At 38.4% G+C, this 18,134-nt stretch overlaps 1 non-coding gene across 1 annotated transcript; it reads left to right on the top strand.

Annotated features, from left to right (window-relative positions):
* The first annotated feature begins 16,035 nt into the window (after positions 1-16,035).
* Positions 16,036-16,143, top strand: LOC112774181 (small nucleolar RNA R71). The gene has a single exon (XR_003188680.1). It is a non-coding gene; the product is annotated as a small nucleolar RNA R71 (small nucleolar RNA).
* Positions 16,144-18,134: the final 1,991 nt, after the last annotated feature.

The following is an 18,134-nucleotide window of genomic DNA, read 5'->3' as shown; positions in this document are numbered from 1 at the left end:
GGTCGAATCCCACGGAGATTGTTGGTTTGAAGCAATCTATGGTTATCTTGCAATTCTTAGTCAGGATATAATATCAATAATAATTCTTAGTTTAAATTGTAACAAGTGAAAGGGCATAAAATAAATACTTGTTGTGCAATAATGGAGAATATGTTGGAGTTTTGGAGATGCTTTGTCTTCTGAATCTCTGCTTTCTCCCTGTCTTCTTCTTCACGCACGCAAGGTTCCTCCTATGGCAAGCTGTGTGCTGGTGGATCACCGTTGTCAATGGCTACCATCCGTCCTCTCAGTGAAAAAGGTCCAGGTGCGCTGTCACCGCACGGCTAATCATCTATCGGTTCTCGATTATGTCGGAATAGGATCCATTGATCCTTTTGCGTCTGTCACTACGCCCAACACTCGCGAGTTTGAAGCTCGTCACAGTCATTCAATCCCTGAATCCTAGTTGGAATACCACAGACAAGGTTTAGACTTTTCAGATTCTCAAGAATGCTGCCAATGGATTCTAGCTTATACCACGAAGATTCTGATTAAGGAATCTAAGAGATACTCATTCAATCGAAGGTAGAACGGAGGTGGTTGTCAGGCACGCGTTCATAGGTTGAGAATAGTGATGAGTGTCACGGATCATCACATCCATCATATTGAAGTCCGAATGAACATCTTAGATAGAAACAAGCGTGTTTGAAGAGAAAACAGAAATAATTGCATTCATTCATCGAGACACAGCAGAGCTCCTCACCCCAAACAATGGAGTTCAGAGACTCATGCCGTCAAAGAGTACAAAGTTCAGATCTAAAAATGTTATGAGGTACAAAATAAATCTCTAAAAGTTGTTTAAATACTAAACTAGTAACCTAGGTTTACAGAAAATGAATAAACTAAGATAGATGGTGCAGAAATCCACTTCTGGGGCCCACTTGGTGTGTGCTGGGACTGAGACTTAAGCTTTACACGTGCCTGGGCTGTTTCTGGAGTTAAATACCAGGTTGTAACCTGTTTTGGGCGTTCAACTCCAACTTGTAACCTGTTTCTGGCGTTTAACGCCAGACTGCAACATGGAACTGGTGTTGAACGCCAGTTTACGTCGTCTATCCTTGAGCAAAGTATGGACTATTATATATTGCTGGAAAGCCCTGGATGTCTACTTTCCAACGCAATTAAGAGTGCGCCAATTGGACTCCTGTAGCTCCAGAAAATCTATTCCGAGTGCAGGGAGGTCAGAATCCAACAGCATCAGCAGTCCTTTTTCAGCCTGAATCAGATTTTTGCTCAGCTCCCTCAATTTCAGCCAGAAATTACCTGAAATCATAGAAAAATACACAAACTCATAGTAAATTCCAAAAATGTGATTTTTATTTAAAAACTAATAAAAATATAATAAAAAGTGACTAAAACATATTAAAAACTACCTAAAACAATGCCAAAAAGCGTATAAATTATCCGCTCATCACAACACCAAACTTAAATTGTTGCTTGTCCCCAAGCAACTAAAAATAAAGTAGGATAAAAAGAAGAGAATATACAATGAATTCCAAAAACATCTATGAAGATCAGTCTTAATAAGATGAGCGGGGCTATTAGCTTTTTGCTTCTGAACAGTTTTGGCATCTCACTTTATCCTTTGAAGTTCAGAATGATTGGTATCTATAGGAACTCAGAATTCAGATAGTGTTATTGATTCTCCTAGTTCAGTATGTTGATTCTTGAACACAGCTACTTTATGAGTCTTGGCCGTGGCCCTAAGCACTCTGTTTTTCAGTATTACCACTAGATACATACATGCCACAGACACATAACTGGGTGAACCTTTTCAGATTGTGACTCAGCTTTGCTAAAGTCTCTAATTAGAGGTGTCCAGGGTTCTTAAGCATACTCTATTTTTTGCTTTGGACCTCGACTTTAACCGCTCAGTCTCAAGTTTTCACTTGACACCTTCACGCCACAAGCACATGGTTAGGGACAGCTTGGTTTAGCCGCTAAGACCAGGATTTTATTCCCTTAGGCCCTCCTATCCACTGATGCTCAAAGCCTTGGATCCTTTTTATTACCCTTGCCTTTTGGTTTTAAGGGCTATTGGCTTTTTGCTCTTGCCTTTTGGTTTAAAGAGCTTTTGGCTTTTTCTGCTTGCTTTTTCTTTTTCTTGCTCTCTTTTTTTTTCACATTTTTTTCTGTAAGCTTTGTTCTTCACTGCTTTTTCTTGCTTCAAGAATCATTTTTATGATTTTTCAGATTATCAAATAACATTTCTCCTTTGTCATCATTCTTTCAAGAGCCAACAATTTTAACATTCATAAACAACAAATTCAAAAGACATATGCACTGTTCAAGCATTCATTCAGAAAACAAAAAGTATTGCCACCACATCAAAATGATTAAACTATTTTAAAATTCGAAATTCATGTACTTCTTTTTCTTTTTCAGAAAACAATTTTCATTTAAGAAAGGTGATTGATTCATAGCACATTCATATCTTTAAGACATAGACACTTAGATACTAGTGATCATATAGTAAAGACACAAACATAATTAAACATGAAGCATAGTAAACGAAAAAGAGGAAAATAGGAACAAGGAGATTAATGAATGGGTCCACCTTAATGAAGGTGGCGTCTTCCTCTTCTTGAAGAACCAATGGTGCTCTTGAGCTCCTCTATGTCTCTTCCTTGCCTTTGTTGCTCTTTCCTCATAGCTCTTTGATCTGCAGTCAATTGCTCTACCACTGAATTATGGAAAAACAAAAGCAGTGCTTTTACCACACTAAACTTAAAAGGTTTGCTCGTCCTCGAGCAAAAGAAGAAAGAAGTGGAGAAGATGGAGGAGATGGAAGTGTGTGAATGGGTGGGTTTGGGAGGGGAATGGTTTGAATTTGAATGGTGAGGTAGGTGGGGATCCTGTGGGGTCCACAGATCCAGTGAGGTCAAGAATTTAGCATCCCTGCTCCAATTAGGCGTACAAAATGCCCTTACTGTGCAATCCTGGCGTTTAACGCCAGACTGCTGCCTGTTTCTGGCGTTAAACGCCCAAATGTAGCCTATTTCTGGCGTTTAACGCCAGACTGATGCTTGTTTCTGGCGTTAAACGCCAGCTTGGTGCTTGTTTCTGGCGTTAAACGCCAGACAGATGCTTGTTTCTGGCGTTTAAACGCCAGAATGATCTTCCTCCAGGGTGTGCTATTTTTCATGCTGTTTTTCATTTTGTTTTTGATTTTCCATTTGTTGTTGTGACTTCACATGATCATCAACCTAAAGAAAACATAAAATAGCAATGGAAAATAAATAGATATAATTAAATAACATTGGGTTGCCTCCCAACAAGCGTTTTTTTAATGTCAATAGCTTGACAGTGAGCTCTCATGGAGCCTCACAGATAATCAGAGCAAGGTTGGGACCTCCTAACACCAAACTTAGAGTTTGAATGTGGGGGTTTAACACCAAACTTAGAGTTTGGTTGTGGCCTCCCAACACCAAACTTAGAGTTTGACTGTGGGGGCTTTGGTTGACTCTGCAGTGAGAGAAGCTTTTCATGCTTCCTCTCCAAGGTTACAGAAGGAGAACCTTGAGTCTTATAGTTTGCAATGTCTGCAAACCATGGAGCTTCCTGAATAGCAAACAATTGCTCATCCGGAAAGGTTTCAGAGATCTCAGTAGGAGGGAGGGATGCTCCTGCTACTGGTTCTATTCGGGACATGTGATCAGCTACTTGATTCTCTGTCCCTTTTCTGTCTCTTATTTCTATATCAAACTCTTGCAGAAGCAACACCCATCTTATGAGCCTGGGCTTTGAATCCTGCTTTGTGAGTAGATATTTAAGAGCAGCATGGTCAGTGTACACAATCACTTTTGATCCTACTAAGTAGGATCTAAACTTGTCAATGGCATAAACCACTGCAAGTAATTCTTTTTCTGTGGTTGTGTAATTTTTCTGGGCATCATTTAAAACACTGCTAGCATAATAAATGACATGCAGAAGCTTGTTATGCCTCTGTCCCAATACTGCACCAATGGTATGGTCACTGGCATCACACATTAGTTCAAATGGTAATGTCCAGTCTGGTGCAGAAATAACTGGTGCTGTAACCAGCTTAGCTTTCAGGGTCTCAAACGCATGCAGACACTTTGTGTCAAACACAAATGGCGTGTTAGCAGCTAGCAAATTGCTCAGAGGTTTTGCAATTTTTGAAAAATCCTTTATAAACCTCCTATAGAATCCTGCATGCCCCAGAAAGCTTCTGATTGCCTTAACATTGGCAGGTGGTGGTAATTTTTTAATTACTTCAACTTTAGCTTGATCCACCTCTATTCCCTTGTTTGAAATTTTATGCCCAAGGACAATCCCTTCAGTCACCATAAAGTGATATTTTTCCCAGTTTAAAACTAGGTTGGTCTCTTGGCATCTTTTTAGAACAAGTGCTAAATGGTTAAGGCAGGAGCTGAATGAGTCTCCAAATACTGAAAAGTCATCCATGAAGACTTCCAGAAACTTCTCTACCATATCAGAGAAGATAGAGAGCATGCACCTCTGAAAGGTTGCAGGTGCATTACACAGACCAAAAGGCATCCTTCTGTAGGCAAACACTCCAGAAGGACATGTGAATGATGTTTTCTCTTGGTCCTGAGGATCTACTGCAATTTGGTTGTAACCTGAATAGCCATCCAAAAAGCAGTAATATTCATGACCTGCTAGTCTCTCTAGTATCTGGTCTATGAATGGTAAAGAAAAATGATCCTTCCTGGTGGCTGTATTGAGCCTTCTGTAGTCAATACACATACGCCACCCTGTAACTGTTCTTGTAGGAACCAGTTTATTCTTTTCATTATGAACCACTGTCATTCTTCCCTTCTTAGGGACAACATGGACAGGGCTCACCCAGGGGCTATCAGAAATAGGATAGATAATCCCAGCCTCTAGTAACTTAGTGACCTCTTTCTGCACCACCTCCTTTATGGCAGGATTTAGCCGCCTCTGTCGTTGAACCACTGGCTTAGCATCATCCTCCAATAGGATCTTGTGCATGCATCTGGCTGGGCTAATGCCCTTAAGATCACTTATGGACCACCCAAGAGCTGTCTTGTGTGTCCTTAGCACCTGAATTAGTGCTTTCTCTTCCTGTGGCCCTAAAGCAGAGCTTATGATTACAGAAAAAGTGTCACCTTCTCCTAGAAATGTATATTTCAGGGATGGTGGTAGTGGTTTGAGCTCGGGTTTAGGAGGTTTCTCCTCTTCCTGAGGAGTTTTCAGAGGTTCTTTTATTTCCTCTGGTTCCTCCAGATCAGGCTGAACATCTTTAAAAATGTCCTCTAGCTCTGATTCGAGACTCTCAGTCATATGAACCTCTTCCACCAGGGAGTCAATAATATCAACGCCTAGGCAGTCGTCTAATGTGTCTGGATGTTGCATAGCTTTGACAACATTCAACTTAAACTCATCCTCATTGACTCTCAGGGTTATCTCCCCTTTTTGGACGTCAATGAGGGTTCGTCCAGTTGCTAGGAATGGTCTTCCTAGAATGAGAGTTGCACTCTTGTGCTCCTCCATTTCCAGCACTAGAAAGTCAGTAGGGAAGGCAAATGGCCCAACCTTGACAATCATGTCCTCAATTATGTCTGATGGGTATTTAATGGAGCCATCAGCAAGTTGAAGACAGATCCGGGTTGGTTTGACCTCTTCAGTCAAGCCAAGCTTTCTGATAGTGGATGCAGGGATTAGGTTGATGCTTGCCCCAAGATCACATAGAGCTGTCTTGGTGCAGTTACCCTCTAATATGCATGGTATCATAAAGCTCCTGGGATCTTTAAGCTTTTCTGGGAAGCTTTTCAGAATGACTGCACTGCGTTCTTCAGTGAGGAGAACTCTTTCAGTTTCTCTCCAATCCTTCTTATGACTCAAGATATCTTTCATGAACTTGGCATAAGAGGGTATTTGCTCAAGTGCCTCTGCAAACGGAATCTTTATTTCAAGAGTCCTGAGATAGTCTGCAAAGCGGGCAAATTGCTTATCCTGCTCCTCTTTGCGGAGTTTTTGAGGATAAGGCATCTTGGCTTTGTATTCCTCAACCTTAGTTGCTACAGGTATATTTCCTACAGAGGTAGGTTGCGAAGCCTTCTTGAGGGATTTATTATCAGCACTTGCAGGTGTCTGATCCCTCACTGGCATTTGAAAGCCAGGGTTAGAAGCTGGAGTGGCGTTGGACGCCAACTCCTTACTTGTTCCTGGCATTTGAACGCCAGAACTGAGCTTCCATTGGGCGTTTGACGCCAACTCCTTGCCTGTTTCTGGAATTTGAACGCCAGAGTTATTCTTCTCTGGGCTCTTACTGTCCTCAGAGGGATTTTGGATAGCCGGTTGTTCATTTCTTGGCTTCTTGCTGCCTTGAAGTGAGGTATTTAATGTTTTCCCACTTCTTAATTGAACTGCTTGGCACTCTTCTGTTATTTGTTTTGATAACTGCTGTTCTGTTTGCTTCAACTGTACTTCTATATTCAGATTAGCCATTCTTGTGTCTTGTAGTATCTCCTTGAATTCGGCCAGCTGTTTTGTTAGAAAGTCTAATTGCTGATTGAATTCTGTAATGTGTTCTGCAGGACTGAGTTCAGCAGTTACTGTTTTAGCCTCTTCTTTCATGGAAGATTCACTGCTTAGGTACAGATGCTGATTTCTAGCAACTATATCAATGAGCTCTTGAGCTTCTTCAATTGTTTTTCTCATATGTATAGATCCACCAGCTGAGTGGTCTAGAGAAATCTGAGCTTTCTCTATAAGCCCATAATAGAAGATGTCTAACTGCACCCATTCTGAAAATATTTCAGAGGGGCATTTTCTTAGCATCTCTCTGTATCTCTCCCAGGCATCATAAAGAGATTCATTATCTCCTTGTTTAAAGCCTTGGATGTCCAGCCTTAGCTGTGTCATCCGTTTTGGAGGGAAGTATTGATTCAGGAATTTTTCTGTCAACTATTTCCATGTCCTTATGCTAGCTTTAGGTTGGTTATTTAACCACCACTTAGCTTGATCTTTTACAGCAAATGGAAACAGTAATAATCTGTAGACATCCTGATCTACTTCCTTATCATATACTGTGTCAGCAATTTGTAAAAACTGTGCCAGAAACTCTGTAGGTTTTTCCTGTGGAAGACCGGAATACTGGCAACTTTGCTGCACCATGATAATGAGCTGAGGATTCAACTCAAAGCTACTGACTCCGATGGAGGGTATACAGATACTACTCCCATATGAAGCAGTAGTGGGGTTAGCATATGACCCCAGAGTCCTTCTGGACTGTTCATTTCCACTTATGTTCATGATGGAAAAAGGGAGATGATGCGGATTGCAAATTAATTTTTTTTTTGAAAATCGAAATTAAAATAAAATAAAATAAAATAAATGAAAAATTGAGTATAATTTCAAAAATTAGAAGAAAAAGAAATAAAAGAAAATTGAAAACTAAATTAATTAATTAAAAAGATGTGGGTGCGGATTTTCGAAAAATGAAGAGAGAGAAAGTAGTTAGGAAGTTTTGAAATTTAAATTTTAAATTTGAAAATTAAATTTTGAATTTTAAATTTTTGAATTTTGAAATTTGAAAATTTGAATTTTGAATTTTGAAAAAGTCAACAATATAAGATAAGGATTTGAAAAAGATATGATTTTTGAAATTTTAAAACTAAGATAAGATGAAACAAAAAGTTTTAAAATAAAAATCTGAATTTTTAAGGGAAAATTTCGAAAATTAATTAAAATAAAGAGAAAAGATATTTTTGAATTTAATGATGAAAGAGAAAAACACACAAAAGACACAAGACTTAAAATTTTTAGATCTAATGCTCCTTGTTTTCGAAAATTTTGGAGGAAAAACACCAAGGAACACCAAACTTAAAAATTTTAAGATCTAAACACAAAGAAGGCTCAAGAACACTTTGAAGATTCATAAGAACAACAAGAACAACAGAAAGAACACCAAACTTAAAATTTTTAGAAAACTTCAATAAAATTTTCGAAAATTATAAAAAGATTAACAAGAAAACACTAAACTTAAAGTTTGGCACAAGATTCAATCAAAGAAAAATTATTTTTGAAAAAGATTTTAAAAAGAAGATACCCAATCACCAAGAACATAAATGGTGCACGAAATTGTGATGTCCAGGCTCAAACTATTCCTGGCACGTGAGCAACTTGGTACGTGTAATCGTGATTACACATTCATAATTTGTCACAACTTCGATACAACTAACCAGCAAGTGCACTGGGTCGTCCAAGTAATACCTTACGTGAGTAAGGGTCGAATCCCACAGAGATTGTTGGTATGAAGCAAGCTATGGTCACCTTGTAAATCTCAGTCAGGCAGATATAAAGTGATGAAGATGTTTTCGAATATTATATAATAAAATAGGGATAGAGATACTTATGTAATTCATTGGTAGGAATTTCAGATAAGCGAATGGAGATGCTTTTCGTTCCTCTGAACCTCTGCTTTCCTGCTATCTTCATCCAATCAGTCTTACTCCTTTCCATGGCTGGCTTTATGTGATACATCACCACTGTCAATGGCTACTTTCGGTCATCTCACGGGAAAATGATCCAATGCCCTGTCACGGCACGGCTAATCGTCTGGAGGCATCACCCTTGTCAATGGCTTCATCTTATCCTCTCAGTGAATAATATACTCACGCACCCTGTCACGGCACGGCTATTCATCTGTCGGTTCTCGATCATGCTGGAATAGGATTTACTATCCTTTTGCGTCTGTCACTAACGCCCTGCAATCGCGAGTTCGGAGCTCGTCACAGTCATTCAATCATTGAATCCTACTCGAAATACCACAGACAAGGTTTAGACCTTCCGGATTCTCTTGAATGCCGCCATCATTCTAGCTTACGCCACGAAGATTCTGGTTAGGAGATCTAAGAGATACTCATTCTAGCTTAATTCATGTAGAACAGAAGTGTTTGTCAGGCACGCGTTCATGAGGGAGAAGGATGATGAGCGTCACACATAATCATCACCTTCATCACGTTCTTGGGTGCGAATGGATATCTTAGAAGAGAAATAAGAAGAATTGAATAGAAAACAGTAGTACTTTGCATTAATCTTTGAGGAACAGCAGAGCTCCACACCTTAATCTATGGAGTGTAGAAACTCTACCGTATGAAAATACATAAGTGAAGGTCCAGGCATGGCCGAGATGGCCAGCCCCCTGTGATCTAAGAACCAGGTGTCCAAAGATGCCTAATACAATAGTAAGAGGTCCTATTTATAATAAACTAGCTACTAGGGTTTACATGAGTAAGTATTTGGTGTATAAATCCACTTTCGGGGCCCACTTGGTGTGTGTTTGGGCTGAGCTTAAGTGTTGCACGTGCAGAGGCCATTTGTGGAGTTGAACGCCAGTTTTTGTGCCAGTTTGGGCGTTCAACTCTGGTTTTGGATCCTTTTCTGGCGCTGGACGCCAGATTTGGGTAGAAAGCTGGCGTTGAACGCCAGTTTACGTCGTCTATTCTTGGCCAAAGTATGAACTATTATATATTGCTGGAAAGCCCTGGATGTCTACTTTCCAACGCAATTGGAAGCGCGCCATTTCAAGTTCTGTAGCTCCAGAAAATCCACTTTGAGTGCAGGGAGGTCAGAATCCAACAGCATCAGCAGTCCTTTTTCAACCTCTGAATCTGATTTCTGCTCAAGTCCCTCAATTTCAGCCAGAAAATACCTGAAATCACAGAAAAACACACAAACTCATAGTAAAGTCCAGAAATATGAATTTAACACAAAATCTATTAAAAACATCCCTAAAAGTAACTAGATCCTACTAAAAACATACTAAAAACAATGTCAAAAAGCGTATAAATTATCCGCTCATCACAACACCAAACTTAAATTGTTGCTTGTCCCCAAGCAACTGAAAATCAAAATAGGATAAAAAGAATAGAATATACTATAAATTCCAAACTATCAATGAAACAGAGCTTCAATCATATGAGCGGGACTCATAGCTTTTTGTCTCTTGAATAGTTTTGGCATCTCACTTTATCCATTGAGGTTCAGAATGATTGGCATCTATAGGAACTCAGAGTTCAGATAGTGTTATTGATTCTCCTAGTTCAGTATGATGATTCTTGAACACAGCTATTTTATGAGTCTTGGCCGTGGCCCTAAGCACTTTGTTTTCCAGTATTACCACCGGATACATAAATGCCACAGACACATAATTGGGTGAACCTTTTCAGATTGTGACTCAGCTTTGCTAAAGTCCCCAATTAGAGGTGTCCAGGGTTCTTAAGCACACTCTTTTTTTTTTTTTTTTTGCTTTGGACCTTGACTTTAACCGCTCAGTCTCAAGTTTTCACTTGACACCTACACGCCACAAGCACATAGTTAGGGACAGCTTGGTTTAGCCGCTTAGACCAGGATTTTATTCCTTTAGGCCCTCCTATCCACTGATGCTCAAAGCCTTGGGGTCCTTTTTAATTGCCCTTGCCTTTTGGTTTTAAGGGTTATTGGCTTTTTGCTCTTGCCTCTTGGTTTTAAGAGCTTTGGCTTTTTCTGCTTGCTTTTTCTTTTTCTTTCTATTTTTTTTTCGCCTAATTTTTTTTTTCTGCAAGCTTTGTTCTTTGCTGCTTTTTCTTGCTTCAAGAATCATTTTTATGATTTTTCAGATTATCAAATAACATGTCTCCTAGTCATCATTCTTTCAAGAGCCAACATATTTAACATTCTTAAACAACAACTTCAAAAGACATATGCACTGTTCACGCATACATTCAGAAAACAAGAAGCATTGTCACCACATTAATATAATTAAACTAAGTTCAAGGATAAATTCGAAACTCATGTACTTCTTGTTCTTTTGAATTAAAACATTTTTCATTTAAGAGAGGTGATGGATTCATAGGACATTCATATCTTTAAGACAAAGTTACTAACTACTAATGATCATGTAATAAAGACACAAACATATATAAGCACATAACATATAAAAACAAAAAACAGAAGAAATAAGAGCAAGGAATGAATCTACCTTAGTGATGATGGTGTTTCAATGATGTTCTTGAGCTCTTCTATGTCTTTTCCTTGCCTTTTGTTGCTCCTCCTTCATTGCTTTTAGATCTTCTCTGATTTCATGAAGGATGATGGAGTGCTTTTGATGTTCCACCCTTAGTTGCTTCCAATAATTATGTGGAAGAAAATGTATCCCCTGAGGTATCTCAGGGATCTCTTGATTTGTAGTCAAATGTTCTACCACTGAGCTATAGACCCTTGATGGAAGCTTTTGTATTCCCTTTCCTCTTTCTAGAGGTTTCTCTGGCCTTAGGTGCCATCAATGGTTATGGAAAAAAAAAACAAAAAAAGCTATGCTTTTACCACACCAAACTTAGAATGTTGCTCGCCCTCGAGCAAAAGAAGAAAGAATAGAAGAATAAGAAGAAGATATGGAGGAGATGGAGGGAGATGTGTATTCGGCCATATGGGTGGGATTGGGTGGGGAAGAGATGTTGAATTTTGAAGGAAAGTGGGTGTTTGGATGTGAGTGGTAAAGGGTTAATAGGGAAGAGTGTTTATTGGGAATAGAGGATGATTGAGAAGAGAGAAGAGAGTGAGTGGAGGTAGGTGGGGATCCTGTGGGGTCCACAGATCCTGAGGTGATCCTGTGAGGTCCACAGATCTTGAGGTGTCAAGGCATTTACATCCCTGCACCAATTTAGGCATGCAAAATGCCCTTGCACACAACTCTGGGCGTTCAGCGCCAGGTTGGTGCCCATTTTGGGCGTTTAACGCCCCTTTGCTGCCATTTCTGGCGTTGAACGCCAGAACCATGCTTGTTCTGGGCGTTCAGCGCCAGGATGCTCCCATTCTGGGCGTTCAGCGCCAGAACTATGCTCTGTTCTGGCGTTTGAACGCCAGACATATGCTCCTCCAGGGTGTGATTTTTCTTCTGCTGTTTTTGATTCCGTTTTTGATTTTTTTGTTTATTTTGTGACTCCACATGATCATGAACCTAAGAAAACATGAAAAACAATAAAAATAAGAATTAGATAAACATTGGGTTGCCTCCCAACAAGCACTTCTTTAATGTCAATAGCTTGACAGTGAGCTCTCATGGAGCCTCACAGATGTGCAGAGCTTTGTTGAGACTCTCCAACACCAAACTTAGAGTTTGGATATGGGAGTTTAACACCAAACTTAGAGTTTGGTTGTGGCCTCCCAACACCAAACTTAGAGTTTGACTGTGGGGGCTCTGGTTGACTCTGCTTTGAGAGAAGCTTTTTCTGCTTCCTCTCCATGGTTGCAGAGGGAGATCCTTGAGTTTTAAACACAAGGGAGTCCTCATTCCATTGAAGGACTATTTCACCTCTGTCAACATCAATCACAGCTCTTGCTGTGGCCAGGAAAGGTCTTCCTAGGATGATGGATTCATCATCTTCCTTTCCAGTATCCAGGACTATGAAATCAGCAGGTATGTAAAGGCCCTCAACCTTTACTAATACATCTTCTACTTGTCCATAAGCCTGTTTTCTTGAGCTGTCTGCCATCTCTAGTGAGATTTTAGCAGCTTGCACCCCATAGATTCCCAGTTTCTCTATTACAGAGAGGGGCATGAGGTTTATTCCTGAACCAAGGTCACACAGAGCCTTAAAGATCATGGTGCCTATGGTACAGGGTATTATGAACTTTCCAGGATCCTGTCTCTTCTGAGGCAATGTCAGTTGATCCAGATTACTTAGTTCATTGATGAACAAGGGAGGTTCAACTTCCCAAGTATCAATGCCAAATAATTTGGCATTCAGCTTCATGATTGCACCAAGAAACTTGGCAGTTTTCTCTTCAGTAACATCCTCGTTCTCTTCAGAAGAGGAATATTCATCAGAGTTCATGAAGGGCATAAGGAGGTTCAATGGAATCTCTATGGTCTCTAGATGAGCCTCAGAGTCCTTTGGTTCCTCAGAGGGAAGCTCTTTATTGATCACTGGACGTCCCAGGAGGTCTTCCTCCTTGGGATTCGCGTCCTCTCCTCTCCTCACAGGTTCGGCCATGGCGCTTATGTCAATGGCCTTGCACTCTCCTTTTGGGTTCTCTTCTGTATTGCTTGGGAGAATACTAGGAGGGATTTCAGTGATCCTTTTACTCAGCTGGCCCACTTGTGCTTCCAGATTTCTAATGGAAGACCTTGTTTCATTCATGAAACATACAGTGGCCTTAGATAGATCAGAGACTAGATTTGCTAAATTAGAAGCATTTTGTTCAGAGTTCTCTGTCTGTTGCTGAGTTGATGATGGAAAAGGCTTGCTATTGCTAAATGATGTGCATAAACTTGATATGCTACGATTTAGGAAATTGCACGATCGGCAAAATTCCTTCCGGCAAGTGCACCGGTTATCGTCAAGTAAAAACTCACAATAGAGTGAGGTCGAATCCCACAAGGATTGGTTGAGTGAGCAATTCGGTTAGAAGTATGTTCTAGTTGAGCGGAATCAAGATTTAGATGAGAATTGCGGAATGTAAAATTGCATGAATTAAAGAGCGAGAAGCTAAATTGCTGAAATTAAAAGGGATGGGGGTGATTGCATGAATTTAATTGCAGAATGTAAAGAGAAAGTGGTAAGTCAGAAATGGGGAGTTCATTGGGTGTTAGGAGATATTGAGATCTCCGAATCAAAACAACTTTTATCCCTTCCTCAACCAATGCATTCATTGAATTTTGCTTGGCAATCTTATATGATTGGATCCCAATCCCTTGGCTCACCAATTCTCTCTAAAAACAAACAAATTCCCAATCCCTTGGTTTAAATGTTCATAAGAAGAGATGATGCTCGATCACTGATTATACCACACAGTTTCATGAACCACAATTTGGTAGGATTACATGTCACAATATCCATCCAAACCCCAATCCAATTCACTGTGAGAAAGCTTCTCTAGCATGAATCCTCCATTCCTTTCCCAAGGTTCCGAAGGATTCCAATTATGGGTAGTTTCTTTCCCAAGACAACTACCCAATGGAATTAGATCGAGAAGCTTTCTAACAAAATTCAAGAGAAAAGATTGAAGAAGAAGATAAAACTATTATTGATTCATTGAATTACAATAGAGCTCCCTAACCCAATGAAAGGGGTTTAGTGAGTCATAGCTCTGAATTCAATTACAAAAGAAAATGATCCAAAGTTCTCCGTGTGTAAAATCCTCTTTCGAGTGCCAGTGTCAACCAACTTAAATTCTATCCTATTTATACACTTTCTAAATTGAGCTTCTGTTGTGTTTCTTGGGCTTTGAGGCTTTTCCCTGATTTCCTTTTGCTTTGGGTTTATGATCCATAATCCTGATGAGGCTACTGATCCAATTCTGTAACATTCATTGAACCAACTTAGTGATAATCAAGTAATGACACAAGACTCAACAAATTGAAGCTCCAGACTCATCAATCCTTCAGGCCCAATCCCATAAACCATGATATTCAATTGGGTTTCATACCATAATACGTTTAAGTTAATGTTTGTGCTCAAATGCTAACTTAAACTTCAATATATTTGGCCCAGAAACCCCTTTCAAAAAAATGGCGTTTAAGTTGAAGTTTAAGTTTCAGTTTAAGGTTAAACTGAAACTTAAACGTGGAAATGGAAGAAAGCAACCCAGGAGTGTGAAATGTCGAACACGTTTAAGCTTCAGTTTAAGGTTAAACTGAAGCTTAAACGTGGAAATGAAGAAAACAACCCTGGAGGAGCAATTGGGTCGACCACGTTTAAGCTTCAGTTTAAGGTTAAACTGAAGCTTAAACGTGGAAATGAGAAAGCAACCCTGGAGGAGAGAAATAGTCGCACACGTTTAAGCTTCAGTTTAAGGTTAAACTGAAGCTTAAACGTGGAAATGAGAAAGCAACCCTGGAGGAGAGAAATAGTCGAACACGTTTAAGCTCCAGTTTAAGGTTAAACTGGAGCTTAAACGTGGAATGCTCCTGGTGCCTTTCTTACTTCTGGCGTTTAACCTCCAGTTTAAGGTTAAACTGGAGGTTAAACGTGGAAATGCTTCCTGGTGACAATTGTGTCGAACACGTTTAAGCTCCAGTTTAAGGTTAAACTGGAGCTTAAACGTGGAAATGCTCCCTTGGTGAAATTCTCATTCTGGCGTTTAACTTCCAGTTTAAGGTTAAACTGGAGGTTAAACGCCAGTTCCAGCATTTCTTAGCCTTCATGATTCTGGCGTTTAAGCTCCAGTTTAGGCTTAAACTGGAACTTAAACTCCACATGTGATATTCAAGCTTCCTTTATTGATTTTGTTGCTTCCTTGCCTAGCCTCTTCTTCCCTGAAATCATCCAAACAATTGCATCAAAGTCTTGCAAAATTTCATGAGAAATCTTCCATTCATAGCATTCAAGTAATATAACTAAAAACTCATGGAATTTGCATCAAAATCATACTGTTTGGATGGTTCATTGCTTTGTTATTCATTTAACCATTCTTGGTTACTTTAAGCTCAAGAAAATGCATAAAACAACTAAAACTAACAAAAAAAATGCTAGTGAAACTAGCCTAAGATGCCTTGGCATCACTAAACCTATTTCTTCCACCATTATTAAAGCCTTGTTGGGGCTTTTGATCCTTCCATGAGAAATTTGGATGATTTCTCCATGTTGAGTTATAGGTGTTTCCATAAGGTTCACCTAAGTAATTTACCTCTGCTATTGCAGGATTCTCAGGATCATAGGCTTCTTCTTCAGAAGATGCCTCTTGAGTACTGTTGGATGCAGCTTGCATTCCATGCAGACTCTGAGAAATCATATTGACTTGCTGAGTCAATATTTTGTTCTGAGCCAATATGGCATTCAGAGTATCAACTTCAAGAACTCCCTTCTTCATAGGCGTCCCATTACTCACAGGATTCCTTTCAGAAGTGTACATGAACTGGTTATTAGCAACCATGTCAATGAGTTCTTGAGCTTCTGCAGGCGTTTTCTTTAGGTGAATGGATCCACCTGCAGAGGAATCCAATGACATCTTAGATAACTCAGACAGACCATCATAGAATATATCCAGGATGGTCCATTCTGAAAGCATGTCAGAAGGACACTTTTTGGTCAACTGTTTGTATCTTTCCCAAGCTTCATAGAGGGATTCACCTTCTTTCTGCCTGAAGGTTTGAACATCAGCTCTAAGCTTGCTCAGCTTTTGAGGAGGAAAGTACTTGGCTAAGAAAGCCGTGACCAGCTTATCCCAAGAGTTCAGGCTGTCTTTAGGTTGAGAATCCAACCATAATCTAGCTCTGTCTCTTACAGCAAAAGGGAAAAGCATGAGCCTGTAGACTTCAGGATCTACTCCATTAGTCTTAACAGTATCACATATCTGCAAGAATTCAGTTAAGAACTGAAAGGGATCTTCAGATGGAAGTCCATGAAACTTGCAGTTCTGCTGCATCAGAGAAACTAATTGAGGTTTCAGCTCAAAGTTGTTTGCTCCAATGGCAGGAATGGAGATGCTTCTTCCATGTAAATTGGAATTAGGTGCAGTAAAGTCACCAAGCATCTTCCTTACATTATTATTATTTTCGGCTGCCATCTCCTTTTCCTGTTCGAAAATTTCTGAAAGGTTATTTCTGGATTGTTGTAATTTAGCTTCTCTTAATTTTTTCTTCAGAGTCCTTTCAGGTTCCGGATCTGCTTCAACAAGAATATTCTTGTCCTTGCTCCTGCTCATATGACAAAGAAGAGGGCACAGAAAAAATAGTAATAATAATATGGATCCTTTATACCACAGTATAGGGATCCTTGTGTTAGTAGAAGAAAAGAAGGGAAGAAAATCTGAACTCAGAGAGAAGGGGTTCGGATTTTTGGAGAGTTGAAGGAAAGATGTTAGTATATCAATAAACAAATAGAAGAAGATGAGAGGGGGAAGTGAATTTTCGAAAACAATTTTTGAAAAAGAGTTAGTGATTTTCGAAAATAGTTTTTGAAAAAAATGTTAGTATTTTTCGAAAATTTTTGAAATAAAAAATAAAAAATAAAAATAATTAGTTAATTAAAAAGAAATTTTTGAAAAAGAGGGAAGATATTTTCGAAAATTAGAGAGAGAGAGTTAGTTAGGTAGTTTTGAAAAAGTTAAGAAACAAACAAAAAGTTAGTTAGTTAGTTGAAACAAATTTTTAAAAGATAAGAGGTTAGGAAGTTAGAAAAGATATTTTGAAAAGATATTTTTGAAAAAGATAAGATAAGAAGATATTTTTGAAAAGATATGATGGAAATTAGTTTTGAAAAAGATTTGATTTTTAAAATCACAATTAATGACTTGATTCATAAGAAATCACAAGATATGATTCTAGAACTTAAAGTTTGAATCTTTCTTAACAAGCAAGTAACAAACTTCAAATTTTTGAATCAAAACATTAATTGATTATGTTATTTTCGAAAATTATGATATAAAATAAGAAAAAGGTTTTTGAAAATTATTTTTTTGGAATTTTCGAAAATAACCATGAATTTTGAAAAAGATTTTGAATTTTGAAAAAGATTTTGAAAAAGATAAGATTTTCAAATTGAAAATTTGATTTGACTCATTAGAAACAACTTGATTTTAAAAATTTTTGAAAAAGTCAATCCAAATTTTCGAATTTGATGAGAGAAAAAAAAGAAAGATATTTTTTTATTTTTGAAATTTTTATGAAAAATATGAAAATTATGCAATGCATGAAATTTTTAGATCAAAACATGTGATGCATGCAAGAATGCTATGAATGTCAAGATGAACACTAAGAACACTATGAATGTCAAGATGAACATCAAGAACATAATTTTGAAAAATTTTAATGCAAAGAAAACATGCAAGACACCAAACTTAGAATTCTTTAATGCTTAGACACTAAGAATTCAAGAATGCATATGAAAAACAATAAAAGACACAAAACAAAAAATCATCAAGATCAAACAAGAAGACTTACCAAGAACAACTTGAAGATCATGAAGAACACTATTAATGCATGATATTTTCGAAAAAATGCAAGATGCATATGCAATTGACACCAAACTTATAACATGACTCAAGACTCAAACAAGAAACACAAAAAATATTTTTTATTTTTATGATTTTCTAATTTTTTTGTATTTTCTTTTAATTTTTTTTTCGAAAATTATTGTGAAAAAATAAAAATAAGGATTCCA

Source organism: Arachis hypogaea, chromosome 18 (assembly GCF_003086295.3).
Source record: "Arachis hypogaea cultivar Tifrunner chromosome 18, arahy.Tifrunner.gnm2.J5K5, whole genome shotgun sequence".
Lineage (NCBI taxonomy): Eukaryota > Viridiplantae > Streptophyta > Magnoliopsida > Fabales > Fabaceae > Arachis > Arachis hypogaea.
This window is presented reverse-complemented; position numbering and strand designations above follow the sequence as displayed.